Raw genomic sequence first — 14,979 nt, forward strand, 5'->3', positions numbered from 1 at the left:
CAACCAAATTCAACCAATTCTGTGAGCATCCTGATCACCAGTGCTTTGAACTGTGCATCTGATAGGTTGGCTCTTTCTTGGTCGCTTAGTTGTATTGGCTCTGGAGCTTTGATCTGTTCTTCCATTTGCGCCATTTTTTTTTGTCTTGTTGTGTCTGTTACATATGAGGGACGGAACCTTAGGTGTTCACCAGGGCAGAGCAACCCAGTCGTTGGGTTGTGATGCTATATGTGAGGGCGGGGTCTGCGAGGGAACAATGGTCCTTGCTCTGCTCTCTGCTGGACTTCATTCCCTTCTGCCACTTCCCCCAAGCAAACTGGGCTTTTCTGGTGCTAATTCCCATGTGGGTGGGCTTGTGCACATTCTAGGGCCCCGTGGGTCTCTACAGCAAACTGTCCTGTGAGGCTGGGAGTCTTTCCCTGCACCTCAACCCCTACATGTGTTTTCAATCAATGCCCTGAGGCTCTATTTCTCAGCTCTGGGACCCTGGGTTGCATGTAGTGCCTTGCTTCACAATCACTGCCTCACTGGGTCCGCTGGTTGCCACTTTGTACCTGGGGCTTTCCAGCTGCTGCCTGACAATCCAGAGTCCACCTGCTGCTGTGCTGTGGCCTGGGATGCCTTATGTGCCCGGTCCCACTGCATTTTGTGCTGCGACCCCTCTCCACCCGGCAGCCTGACTCTACCCATCCTATCAGTCTGGATGAATGTGTCTATTTTAACTCCTTGGTTGTCCAACTTCCATACAGTCAATTTTCTGTCAGTCCTGGTTGTTATTCTATTTCTAAATTGTTGTTGTCCCTATCTTGGTTGTGCAAGGAGACACAGTGTGTCTACTTGCGCCTCCATCTTGGCCGGACCCATTTAGTTCTTAAGTCAACATGTTTGATCAACCATAGTGGAGTAACAACTTTGGACAAACTGTTTCTTAAAGTTAGTGAATGAAGGAGAATGAAATGAAACACAAATGGAAGAACTAGGTGCCCTCATCCTTTGAAAACCCAGTAAGAAAAGTCACATAGATGTGTACAAAATAAGTAACTGCAATTCAAAGCAGCATGTCTGTTGGTATGAATTAGTAAAACAGGAAGAGTATTTAAGTGAAAGTTAAATATGCAAAAGAGATCTGAGTCCCACTAAAATATAATGTCAGACACAAGTCATCAGGAAAGAGGCTATTTCCAGGTATTTTTGTTCTTGTCTTTTTTTTAAAAGATTTTATTTATTTATGTTTTAGAGAGGGAAGGGAGGGAGAAAGAGAGAGAGAGAAACATCAGTGTGCGGTTGCTGGGGGTCATGGCCTGCAACCCAGGCATGTACCATGACTGGGAATCAAACCTGTTCTTGTTTTCTAAGAGCTGTCCAATAATCTACAAATGAGCAAAGACACTGGTCAGCTGGGCCTCTGCTTTTCTATTTCACTATTAGAATAGAGGCAATTCTTCAAAGAAGGAAAACCACTCTTGCTGTCACTAAAAGTACTATTATAACTATGGATTGCAGTATTTTGTTTTGTTTTTAAGTCAACCTACCTTCTGTAATCTCAAAATGCCCAAATAACATCCCTTCTATTGTACTTACAATATTATGATAATCCATTTATTGCTGTTTTTCCCAAGAGGAGGAACATCCTCAAGGGCCAGAATCATGTCTTATTCATCCTAATAACACTAGTACCTACATAGGACATACTACATAGTTGGCAGTCAGTAATACTCATTCATTCAATCAACACTAATTGAATACCTACTGTATGCCAGATGGCATAGAATGGTGAACAAGATTGATGGGATTCTTGCTCTCCCAGCGCATCCATGAAATTCCTGCCAGTGAGTGGGTAACTGGATAAAGGAGTGCATGGATGGCTGTTATGTATTCAAGTAAAATAGATGATGAGAGGACACTACAAGGTCTATAAGGCCCTTGAAACTTCTTGAAAGAGGTAAAACCATACCATTGAAAACATCTTTGTCTTACCAATAAAGGTGTCCATAAAGGTGCAAAGCTTCCTTCTCTCTATGGCAGAAGTCTTAAAGGTTGGATGGGTCAGAAAGAGGCTGTCAAGGGTAGATGGGCTGGCATAGAGACAGAGTCCAGGATAACCAAGCCCCAGAGCTTCACCACTGAGAGGGCTGTTTCATCAGCCTAAAGGAGGTTTGTGTATACACTATTTGCCTAAGCTCTGTCTCTTCTTACTAATTCTTGATTCAGTCAGCTCATCAATCCTATTTACAAGATGTCTAAAGCTCACTTATGTGTTGTTCCTCTGAAGAATTCTATGATGTGAGTTTCTAGCCACTGCAGTGTTTTTGTTCTTACTCTCTGAAGCCTGCCCAGATTCATTTTACCTCCCCCAGCAGCCTGAAAGATAAAGTTAGTCATCAAAATAATTGGTGCTAACTACTCATCACCTAACCCTAAATGGCCCTGGATTTTTTCTAAAAATAAATTGAATGAAGTATAAAACATGTCTTAAACATACTAAATAAGAGTCAGGGTAGAAAATTGACTTATGAAATAATAGTTTTGATTTGTCACAATTCACTGGTGAGAGACACTCTAATCTCTAAAAATGCAATTTTAAAATAGAAATCATTAAAATCTGTGTAGCATTAAACAAATTATCTTTTGATTCTCACAACCAACCCATAAAGAAGAAAAGAATGGTATTTACTATGTGACAAATGATGAAATGTTAGGGAACTATTTACCCCACTTTATTATATGAAAAATTTCAAATAAAGTTAGAAGGAAAGTACAGTGGATACTCAGGTACCCACCACTTAGATTGAACTACTGTTAATATTTTGTTAATTTTGGACCCATGAACAAAGACTATGGGGAGAGGATTGAAAGTGGAACATGGAGAGTGTGTAGGGCAGGGGAGATTAATGGGAGGGGGGAATGAGGATAATTGTAATTGAGCAACAATAAAAAATTTAAAAAAAGAAAAAAATTTTGTTAATGTTGCTTTATTTATACATATATAAAAATATTTGTCTTTTGCTTAACCATTTGAAAACAAGTTGAAGACATCAAAAGCTTTGTCCCTGTATATTTCAGAATTCATTAATTAAAAATGACGACATTTTTCTTTTATAGCTATTTTCAGACTATGAAAATCAGAAATTATTCCCTAATAATTATTATAATATTTAGGCCATGTCTAAATTTTCTCAATTGTCCCCTAAAAGGTCATTTTTATTGACATATAATTCACATACTATAAAATTTATCTTTTCAAAGTGTACAGTTTAGTGTTATTAGTGTACAACATCATGATTATCTAATTCCAGAACATTTCCATCCCCTCAAGGAAATCCCTTACCCATTAGTAGTCACTCCTCATTCCCTCCTTTCTCCAGGCATTAATATATTTTTGTCTCTGTGGATTGGCTGTTCTGGACATTTCATATAAAAGGAATCATAAAGTATGTGGCCTTTTGTCTAGCTTCTTTCATTTATCACAATGGTCTCAAGGTTCATCAGCACTCCATCTCTTTTCATAGTTGAATTGTGTCTATCCATTAATCAATTAATAGAAATTTGGACTGATTCTACTTTTTGGCTATTCTGAATAATATTGCTATAAACATTCATGTACAAATTTTTGTGTGAACACATTTTCAACTTCCTTGAGTCTATACCTAGGAGTGTAATTGCTTGGACATATTATAACTCTATGTTTAATGTTTTAAAGAACTTCCAAACTGTTTTCCAAAGCAGCTGAACCATTTTACATTCCCACCAGTCCTGTATGAGGGTTCCAGTTTCTCCACATCTTCACCAATACCTGTAATTGTTCATCTTTTTATCATAGTCACCCTAATGCATATGAAGTCGTATCTTATTTTGGTTTTGATGTGCACTTACCTAATGACAACGATACTGAGAATCTTTTTATTTATTCCTTTGGAGGACCGTCTATCCAAATCCCTTGCTCATTATATTAGGTTATTGGCCCTTTATTGTTGAGCTGTAAGCATTCCTTGTCTATTCTTGACATCAAATTCCTATCAGATGTATGATCTATAAATATTTTCTCCCATTCTGTGAGTTGTATTTTCACTTTGTTGATGCTATCCTTTGAAGTACAAATGTTTTCAATTTTGGTGATGTTTACTTAATTTTTTCTTTTGTTATTTGTTCTCTTGGTATCATATCTAGGAAACAATTGCTTTGTCTAAGGTCACAAAGCTTTACCTGTATGTTTTTTTCTAAGAGTTTCATAGTTTTTGCTCTTACAGTTAAGTCTAACTTTGGATTAATTTTTGTATATGGCATGAATCAGGGATTCGATTTTATGTTATTGCACATGGATATCCAGTTATCAAAAAAAGACTATTCTTTCCCTATTGAATTCTCTTGTCACCCTTACCAAAAATCAGTTGCTTATAAATGTATGAGTTTGTTTCTGGACTGTCAGTTCCATTCCATTGACTTATATGCCTAAACATATGCTATTTTTTGCCAGTCTTGATTACTGTAGCTTTGCAATAAATTTTGAAATTGGTAAGTACATGTTCTCCAACTCTACTCTTCTTTTTCAAGATTGTTTGGCTATTCTGGGTCACCTTTATATCCATATTAATATTAATATCAGCTTCTCAATTTCTGCAAAAAAAAAGACAGGTAGAGTTTTGATAGTGATTGTGTTTAATATTCTAAAAAATTACATAGAGTGACTTTTAGGTGATAGCCAATAAGCTTTTCTCAGCAAATAGGACAATCACTTTTAACTATTGTAGTTGTTTAAAAGGACTAAATGTGAGATATTTATTCCCATTTTTAAATACCTCCATTTATTTTGAAAAAAAAATTACACCGAATAGATACAGAACTGAATTTCAAAGGGTGTTCATGAATAAAGATGTGCATTACTAAGTAATCTACATCACTCTTACCAAGAACTGGTGCTCTTTAATCAGCAACTTTAAAAAAAAAGATAATTTTGCAAGGGATTTTTTTCTTTTGAAGAAATCTGATTGCTAATTATTAAAGAGAGTACTACATAGCTCCAACAAATGAGGAACAGACTAAAAGATGAATTTTCAGCAAATGAAAATTCAAAAAGCAACAACCATACTTCAATCTGTTGGTGTAAGCTCTTAAATGTTATTTTCTAGAAGCCTGATTGCCTAGGATTTCAGTTAGTGATCCTGTCATAGAAAAAGATTTTTAATGCTTCCTCTTATGGGTTTGCATGCCAGACCCTTGCAGATGATTTTGATCATTGCTTCTCCTCTTCCTCAATTCTTCTCATCACTCACCCACATCCTCTTCACTGAGTGCTTCCTTATTTGGGGAACTTTATGTCTAAATTTTTAAAAGTATATTAAATAAAGTTACAATATGTTATTGTTTAAATAATTTATTTTCTTTTTAAAATATATTTTACTGATTGTGCTATTACAGTTGTCCCATTTTCTCCTCTTCACTCCCCTCCACCCTGCACACCCTCTCCCACCCACATTGCTCCCTTTAGTTCATGTCCATGTGTCATACATATAAGTTCTTTGGCTTCTAAATTTCCCATACTATTCTTACTCTCCCCCTGTCTATTTTCTACCTACCATTTATGCTACTTATTCTCTGTACCTTTTCCCCCTCTCTCCCCAGCTCATTCCCCTGTTGATAACCCTCCATGTGACCTCTGTTTCTGTGGCTCTGTTCCTTTTCTAGTTGTTTGCTTAGTTTCTTTTTGTTTTTGTTTTAAGTGTGGTTGTTAATAATTGTGAGTTTGCTATCATTTTACTGTACATATTTTTTATCTTCTTTTTCTTAGATAAGTCCCTTTAACATTTCATAAAGTAAGGGCTTGGTGATGATGAACTCCTTTAACTTGGCCTTATCTGAGAAGCACTTTATCTGCCTTTCCATTCTAGATGAAAGCTTTGCTGGATAGAACAATCTTGGATGTAGGTCCTTGCCTGTCATGACTTGGAATACTTCTTCACAGCCCCTTCTTGCCTGTAAGGTCTCTTTTGAGAAATCAGCTGACAGTCTTATGGGAACACCTTTGTAGGTAACTGTCTCCTTATCTCTTGCTGCTTCTAGGATTCTCTCCTTATCTTTAATCTTGGCTAATGTAATTATGATGTGCCTTGGTGTGTCCCTCCTTGGGTCCAACTTCTTTGGGACTCTCTGAGCTTCCTGGACTTCCTGGAAGTCTATTTCCTTTGCCAGATTGGGGAAGTTCTCCTTTATTATTTGTTCAAATAACTTTTCCACGTGTTGCTCTTCCTCTTCCCCTTCTGGTACCCCTATAATTTGGATGTTAGAATGTTTAAAGATGTCCTGGAGGTTCCTAAGCCTCTCCTCATTTTTTTGAATTCTTGGTTCTTCGTTCTTTTCTGTTTGGTTATTTCTTCCTTCCTTCTGGTCTGCACTGTTGTTCTGAGTCCCAGTTTGCTTCCCATCACTATTGATTCCCTGTACATTTTCCTAATTTCACTTAGCATAGCCTTCATTTTTTTCATTTAATTTGTAACCAATTTAACCAATTATGTGAGTATCCTGATTACCAGTGTTTTGAACTGTGCATCTGATAGGTTGGCTACCTCTTTGTCATTTAGCAGTATTTTTTTCTGAAACTTTGATCTGTACTTTCATTTGGGCTATTTTTTTTTGTCTTGGCATGCCTGTTTAGTAGTGAGGGGACTCTTAGGTATTCACCAGGGTGAGGTAATCCATGTCGCTGGGTTTTGGGACTCTATACAGGGACTGGGTCCTAGAGGGAACAATGGTGCTTGCTCTGCTCTCTGCCAGATTTCAGTCACTTCCCCTGCTTCCCACAAGCAAATTGGGCCCTTCTGGTGTTGATTCCCATGTGGGTGGCTTTGTTCTAGGTACCTGTGGGTCTCTTCAACGAACTTTCCTGTGAGGCTGGGAGTTCCCGCTCCCCCTTTGTTTCACCTGGTTTATCTGTGCATGAACATGAGACCGCATGGCCCACCAGCTGTAGTTTTGCTAGCCCTGTTCCACAGTCTGCTGCCTTGCTTGGTCCACCAGCTGTTGCCTTGCATGCCCAGTCTGCCAGCTGCCACTTTGTCATGAGTCCTCTCCATCCCTGCTGCCCAACGCCACCCCTCCTACTGGTGTGGATGAATGTGTCTTCTTTAACTCCTTGGTTGTTGGACTTCCATACAGTTTGATTTTCTGTCAGTTCTGGTTGTTTTTTGTTTTTAAATTGTTGTTGTCCTTCCTTAGGTTGCGTGGGGAGGCCCAGTTGTGCTTACCTACACCTCCATCTTGGCAGGAAGTCCTAAATAATTTATTTTCTTACATCCATGTCATTGTTGGCACATTCTATACCAAAATCTTGGGTTACATCTTAAAAAGTGGCAGGAACATGGCTAGGTATTATGGATCAAGTCTGGGGAGTGTGCACACGAATACCAAGATATGATGTTATTCACTCTATACTGATTCTACACATAAAATTTCCTAATAAGAAGAGTTTGGCGCTTCTAAAGCAAGTTCATCTTAAGTAGGATTCAACATTAGAAAAATTAAATTTTTCTCTACTAAAAATATTATGTAATAGACGAAAATAATAGTCAAAGATGTGTGTCATAAATGTAAATTTTGCTAGTTGCAAAATATCTTAAAAAATAGCTTCTTCATGGATTATATGAGGTAAATTTTAACCTCAAGCTGGCAACTTTCACTCAGTTTGCTTCTGTCATCCCCTTCCTCCACTGTCAGAGATTCTATATTCAGAGAAGAAAGTTCATTTTAATACAACTATATAGAAAATATAAATAGTGAGGTATATACAGAAGGAAAGCTCAGGCAGCATGTTCCAAAATGAACACTAGTGATATTTTTGCCTAGTATTTTGAATTCAATCATCTATAAACTTCCCATATATTTTCCTAAATCATCAAAAGATGAAAATATGTAAATGTAATGTATCTGGGCTTCAAAAGTTAACATGTGTTAAGGTAAATACCCATTCACAAACAGATACATCCATCCTCACTGGTTTTACTGAAAGGTGCAACCTGTCAGTTATGTGCAGTTTCTTAGAACATCCTTATTTAGTCTGGTTTGAAACAATTCAAGCCTGGGTTCTTCCTATCACAAAATTCTGTGGAAAATTATTATAAGAAAGTATACTTTACCAGAGAGTTGCTTTCATTTTTAACTTGTAGCTTGCTATTACTCAATAAAGTACTCTATGACAGTAGCATTGAAACCTCTTTTCTGACCCACATAAAAAATGTATATTGCAAATAGAACCAGAGGCATAGAAACAAGGTACAGACTGACATCTATAAGAAGAGAGCGGGGAGGAGGGCAGTGGATGAAAGAAGGGGAAGGGACTAACCAAAGAACATCTATGAATGACCCATGGACATGGACAACGATGTGGGGATTGAATGGGAGTTGGGGATGGGCTGTGTGGAAGGGGGCAAAGGGGAAGAACCGGAATAACTGTAGTAGCATATTCAAAAATATTCAAATAACCCCCCATCTTAAACATGACAGTCTATAAAATTGATGATTATGTAATGTGCAATTCAGAGAGGGGCACATACTGAAGAAGAAATAGTCCAACAAAAGCAAACACACAGTGTTTCTGCTCTACAATCTGCCTTTCTCTCAACTCATTTTTTATCCTCTCTCCTCCCAAATGTCAATTTTTTGCTCAGTAAGTAGAATACAGTTGACTTCTGTGCCCTAATGTCTGCTTTCTTTCCCAGAAAGTTGCTTTTCTGTTAGACTTATGGCAGCCTTCCATGCAGTCTCTCCCCATCTTTCTCTTACACTCTCTGAATAATGGAAGCTCTTTTCTTCCATCCAGGGCACTAGCTCTCGCTTGACTCCTCGCCCACAATCAATCACTCATTGCCCAAGGATTCCCAGTAAACTCTAGCTCCCCTGTCTCCCCTGACAGAACATCTTTTCAGCTTTCATCAAACAAAGGCACATGATTACATAGCCAAAATAGATAAGAACACTACAAAAGAGGGGTTGAAAAATTATTTCATGGCAGATAACCTTGTAGTCTATTGGGTAGATATTAGTCCTTGTATCTACCCAGCATAAGATAAAGTTTTATTTGATTTACCCAGGGATCAGGTGAAATTAATTGACCTATAGGGAGTTGTCTGCTCTAGCTGTGGCTAGAAGAAAATTCCTGTTAGCAGTCTCAGCCTTTCTGTTTAACTGCACATATTACCTTACTATTGAGGCCATGTCACTTTTCACCTTTCTTCTCATCAGTTGTGGGTTCTGTTAATTAGCTTAACTTTTTCTACAGTGAATTTTTCTTTTCTTGGTGCTTAGATGGACAAACTAAATAGAAATTAAACTTGTAACTTAGTGTAGAGTAGCTGTTCACAAATGTTTTAGCATCTACCATATCATCTTTTTGGAAGTCATATTTTGTTATATTATTCCATCTAAAAAGAGATGATCTGGATAGTATTTAATACCAGGTTCAAAGTTAAAAAATTAACTCAGTTGACTTTTTTTACTTTATTGTTTTTTCTCTGATTTTAACTAACAGATATCCACATATTAATTTTTTCCAACATTATATAAAGGTATATAGATAAAAGTAAATATCAACCATCATTCCACCACCTAGAAATAACCACTGGCAGCACTTTGGTATATATCCATGGAGACACTTTTCATTCATACAGATAGATAGATAGATAGATAGATAGATAGATACACACACACACACACACACACACACTCACACACATATATATATATATATATATATATATATATATATATATATATATCACACATACACATACAGAAATACAATATTTTAAAAAATCTCAAAGCCGTTGTCTTTGGGTGGTTGGATTAGTGATAGTTTTTTCCTACTCCTTTATGTCTTTTTTCTGCTCTCCACATTTTTAAATAATGTCCATGTATTGGTTGCAACTCACAACAAGAGAAAATAAAACACTAAAAAGACTAATCTAGGGTCCCTGGTAATGAGAAGTCCCAAGTCACATGGCAGCAGGGGGCAGTAGGGGCAGGTAGGGTGAGCAGGCATGGGGAGGGAGTGCAGGTGGGACTGGGAAAGGGTCTGCAGGGAAGGGCATTTCAAGTAATCACACCACTTTCCAATTCCTCCTGCTGTTCTCTCAGAACTTTTACACTTAGGCACTTCCATGTTCACTTGCACATGTTTATATTTTCCAGAACTTGACTAATAAGAGCTGATAAAAAGAAGATTACCTAGGTCTTTTGTCAATGTCAAGAAGTGAAGAAAAATTAATAAGTATTTCCTTAACTTCTGCTGGTTGGATCACTATGAAAAGTCTTGTTCATAGGTAGGACATAGCTGGCAAGAAGATATGATTATTATCTGTGTTCCTCCATCAGGCTTGGGGAGCAGGAAGTACACTCATCTATGCAGGGCTAGAACTGACTCCCCATAGGCCACTATTTCAATTCAACTCAGTTAAATTACACTCCCTCACCAATCCCAGGAAACTCCTCTCTTTCCCTAATGAAGCATTCATCACCCTCCCCACACTGAATCTCCAGCCTGTTCCCTCTCCTGCACCTTCATATCTCAGCCCATCCATCTCCTCCCTTTGTTTTACTTTAGGAGGGAGGATTGTTATATATTGCTTGTGTAATGCTTTAATCATGGATTATGAGTTACTTTACAGCTCCCTGAATGCGTTGGCAAGGTCTCTACATAAATAAAATTATTATTATTAAAGTCAATTAATCAGAGACACAATTCACTTTTCAGTGTCTGACATCCTGAAAGCTTACTCATGTAGAAAAGTCTTTTTGTTTACTTCCAGTGTAACAACATTTTGGGGAATCAATAATACAGAACATACTATTGTAGCGGTCTTTAATTAAATTGTAATTTGTACACACATATGGATGTACTTCTTTTTGTTGACTGTTAAGGATCAGTGATTGATCAGCAGTGAAATAAGATATGGTACTGAGTAATTATGTTTAGGAAGTGCTGGTGAGACTTGTCATATAATTTGCAAGTTATTTTAATTTATACTCAGCAAAAGAAAGAAAGGGAGAAGCAGCTCCTTGTATAATTAGAATCTCTCATCCACCTTATCTCTTTTGATAGGTTTTCTGACTAGAGTAATTACTTGATTTTTCATTTTAGTAAGCTTTTCATTGAAGCATACATAAATATATACAGAAAAGTGTGCAAATCATAAGTGTACAGCTCAATTTCACAAAGGAAACAAAAAAAGTACCACTGAGATCAAGCACCAGAACATCACCCCTCCTCAGCAGCCCCGTCACACCACCTCCCATTATCACGCTTACTCTAAAGTATTCCTGACTCCTGTCCCCAGATCAGTCTGCCTATTTTGGACATTTCTATACAGGTAGTCACACAGGCTGCATTCTTGTGTCTATCCAATAATTTGGCTTCAATGGTACTTAGGTTTTTAATTTATTGAGAACATGCCATGAGGCAGAAATTATATGAAGGGCCATGACTATAAAAACTTATTACAGACAGTACCTTCCCCTGATAGTTTTTCACTCTGGGGGGTGGGGTGCCAAAGGGTGGGCACAGAGGTGTGTACACAGCTGGGATTAGTACCTATTAGTGGTTCTGTGAAGGAAAAAAGTGGGGCTCCATCCCATTTGGGCTCAGAAGGTGAGTTAAAAAGACTTCCCGCATGTCTATCTTGATACCTATTATGAATTTTTAAATTCTCTAAGGACTTAAATAAAGAATAGGAAGGCATAGGAGTGTCATTTGGACAAATTATCCTGGAGAGACTTTCTGGGTTGTTGTTGGAGTCCTTCTTCCTTCTTGTTTTAGTTTTGCCACCCCTGTCCTTCCCTAAACTTCTTCCCTCTGAATTGTCCTTCTCCTTCTCTCCACTTTCTTGGCCTCTCTCCCATAACAATCTGTAGGTTCTTGCCCCACATTTGCTCTAGATCCTTCTCTCCTGACTGACCGTTGCTTGCTTCCAGGGTGAGAGGAGACAAAAGCTTGAAGCCTCTGTTCTCACGATGGCCTGCATGTTCTGCCCACTCACTTCCTCAGTATTTTCCTTGGGTTTAGTGGGCTCAGGGCATTCCTGGCAACTGAAGCCTGAGCAGGTGGAAAGGATAGATAAAGGGAAGGGTAGATGTAGGTGGAGAATGAACAGAGGAGACAAGCAAACCCATTTTAATCAATTCTATTTTGTTTCCCACTTTGAGTCTTGTGGTCAATTGAATTGGGTTTAGTTGATTTAAGATTTATTGTTCTTCTTGTACCATTGCCAAACACTATTCAATTTTTGGTGTTTACAATAGAGTTTTGTTTTGTTTTGGCTCCTATAAATCCATCCTTCTCTCTGAAAATCCAAAAGGTGGTTTGTGGTGATTGCTGGTCCATTGAAGGGATGCTGCTCTTGGGTCTCCTGCCAGAGGGACACTCCATGTTCAGTGTCAATAAGAGACCATTTAAAATACCAGCAAAGGACCTGGACTTCCCACTTCTCATTATGGCAAAAATCCCTAGACTGTATTTTTTTTTCTGATTCCAACAGGGTAGTTTTTATATTTTACTTGCCAGTTGCCTAAATTGGAGACTGGGCTGAAAATGAACTGGCTGAAGTTCAATCCTGTCAAGAAGAATGCCCAGGAATGGTAAACTATAAAAATTGGAAAAGATAGCCTTTTCACAGGATTTTCCTTCAGGAGATGTTGAAGTTTCAGACGACAGGATGTGACTGTCATTTGGCAAGTGTGAGGTTATGTTAAGTGGCAGAGAACTGAGATGGTAAACTCAAAGGGCTTTGGATCAGACCATCTGAATTTAAATCCTGGCTCCACCAACTAGCCGGGTGACCCTAGGCAAGGTGCCTAAACTTGAAGGCTGTTGACCAGTCTTTCACTTGGGCTGGTATAGCAGGCCTCACAGATGCTGAGCTGGAATCAGAGTGATTCTGTGTGGGAAGGATTGGTGCATGGTGTGATACAGCTAATTATGTCGTTATCTCTTCTGAATGGGATTCTGTTTTTAAACCAGAGGATGCTCTGGTACTATATGCAGAAGCTTGGTGATGAAAGGCAGATTTTTGAATAGGCCAGATTTCAGGTCCCACTGGAGGTTAGATTTCAGAGGGGCATGTAGATTTCAGAGGGGATGTTCATCAGACATCCAAACCAGAGATCATATGGAAGGCCAGAGATCCCATCACCTCTACAACAGATAGCAGGTAAGGATCTTAGGGTCTTACTGAGCTGTCATCGAGACCCAGACCTTGAATGATAGAGAAGTGCTTCTAAAGAAGCATCTCCTTATGCTTCTTTGAGGTGGAAATTGAATAAAAATCAGAGATAATAACTTAGCCAATATAACCATTTAAGCTGCGTATGCTTCCACTGAGAGGTGAAACTCGTGGGATAAGAATAAATATCATATGGATACTAATGTAGATACTTAAGAGGTAGTAAGTAATAATAGAGTGCTGGGGTTATTTGCTGGTTATTTTCTCAAAAGATGTATGGGAGAATTACATGTATGTATTATGCGTATAAATAAAAATAGAACATCTTTTTTATGCTATAAAACATTTATTTAGAGCCTGTACCTGGAATCATGTCTTATGTTGGAGTCAGATATGGGAAAAAGCAGCCTCTCTTCCAAAGGCTGCCAGTCCCATGTTTGAAGTCAGGGATGTTCCTATGAAGAATTTACAATGGTAGGAAAAAAATTGAGATGAAACAATTGATATCTCTCTTTCTCTTATACACTACATCCCTGTAGGTCAGGAAATCCATAAAAATATAACTAGAATCTACCACTTCCCACCTCCTCTCCTCTATCACCTTTGACCAAGCCATCCTCATCCTCTCTTACTTGGAATAACCTCCTAACTTCTCTCCCATCGCATGATTCTAAGCACAGCAGACCCAGCTCTTCCCGCAGCTGGGACCATTTTTCCCCATAAAGACCTGTACTCAAGGCTCTGTGCTCCATGGTTTCCTACTTCACTCAGAGGAAAAGACAAAGTCCTCACAGTGGCCTTAATAGATCTGGGATCCTATTCCCTCTCTGACTTCATCTCCTATCACCTCCCCTTGACCTCTCTGCTGTCCTACACCTTGCTGCTCCTTCATCCATCACCCCATCTACCTTGACCAGGGTCTTTGTGCAAGCTCTTCCCTCAGCTGGGACCATTTTTCCCCATAAAGCCATATGACTAATCCCTCGTGTTCTTCGAACATTTATTCAAACGTCACCTTCTCAATGAGGCTTGTCCTTATCACAGTATTTTAAATCAGGTCCCTCTCTCCCTCTCCCTGTCTCCCAGTCTGTCAGTCTCTCTCTCTCTCTCTCTCTCTCTCTCTCTCTCTCTCTCTCTCTCTCTCTCTCTCTCTCACACACACACAACAAAAACTCTAGCACTCTGATACATCTAACTTGCATTTCTATTGTTTATTTACTGCTCTACATTTGTGCAATTTGCTCAGTTATTTTGTTTATTGTTTATTCTTCTCCTCCTTCCACTAGAATGTAAACTCCATTTTTGCTATCTTATTCACTAGTGTATTTTAAATACCTGGAACACTTAACTACAAATTTGTTATGTGGATGAATTAATCACACAATCAGGGTAGAAAGATACTTTAGAAGTAATCTGGCCTCTTCTATCTGATACCTCAAACTTCTTAGCATGCCTATAATATTACACAAACTGAGGACAGTCTGTACTCCTATGCTCTCAATTCAGTTCCATTAAGACTGCATTCCTGAGCAATGGATTCACTTAAGAGTTCAATTTGATGTCAACTAATGCTTCTAAAATTATCTGCAGTGAAGGACCTTTTAAAAAGTTGCAATATGCAATGGACCAATACTTTTATATATTACAATAAAAATTAATTACTAGAAGCAAAATTTTTAATAGATGTATAATAACAGTGATAATAAATTAATAAGGTATAATACTGTATTATAAGGTTCAATGGAAACACAAGTACTCTGTCAAAATCCTATAAAAA

The sequence above is a fragment of the Phyllostomus hastatus genome, unplaced genomic scaffold, assembly GCF_019186645.2.
Source record: "Phyllostomus hastatus isolate PE091 unplaced genomic scaffold, TTU_PhHast_1.1 phas_scaffold_78, whole genome shotgun sequence".
NCBI lineage: Eukaryota > Metazoa > Chordata > Mammalia > Chiroptera > Phyllostomidae > Phyllostomus > Phyllostomus hastatus.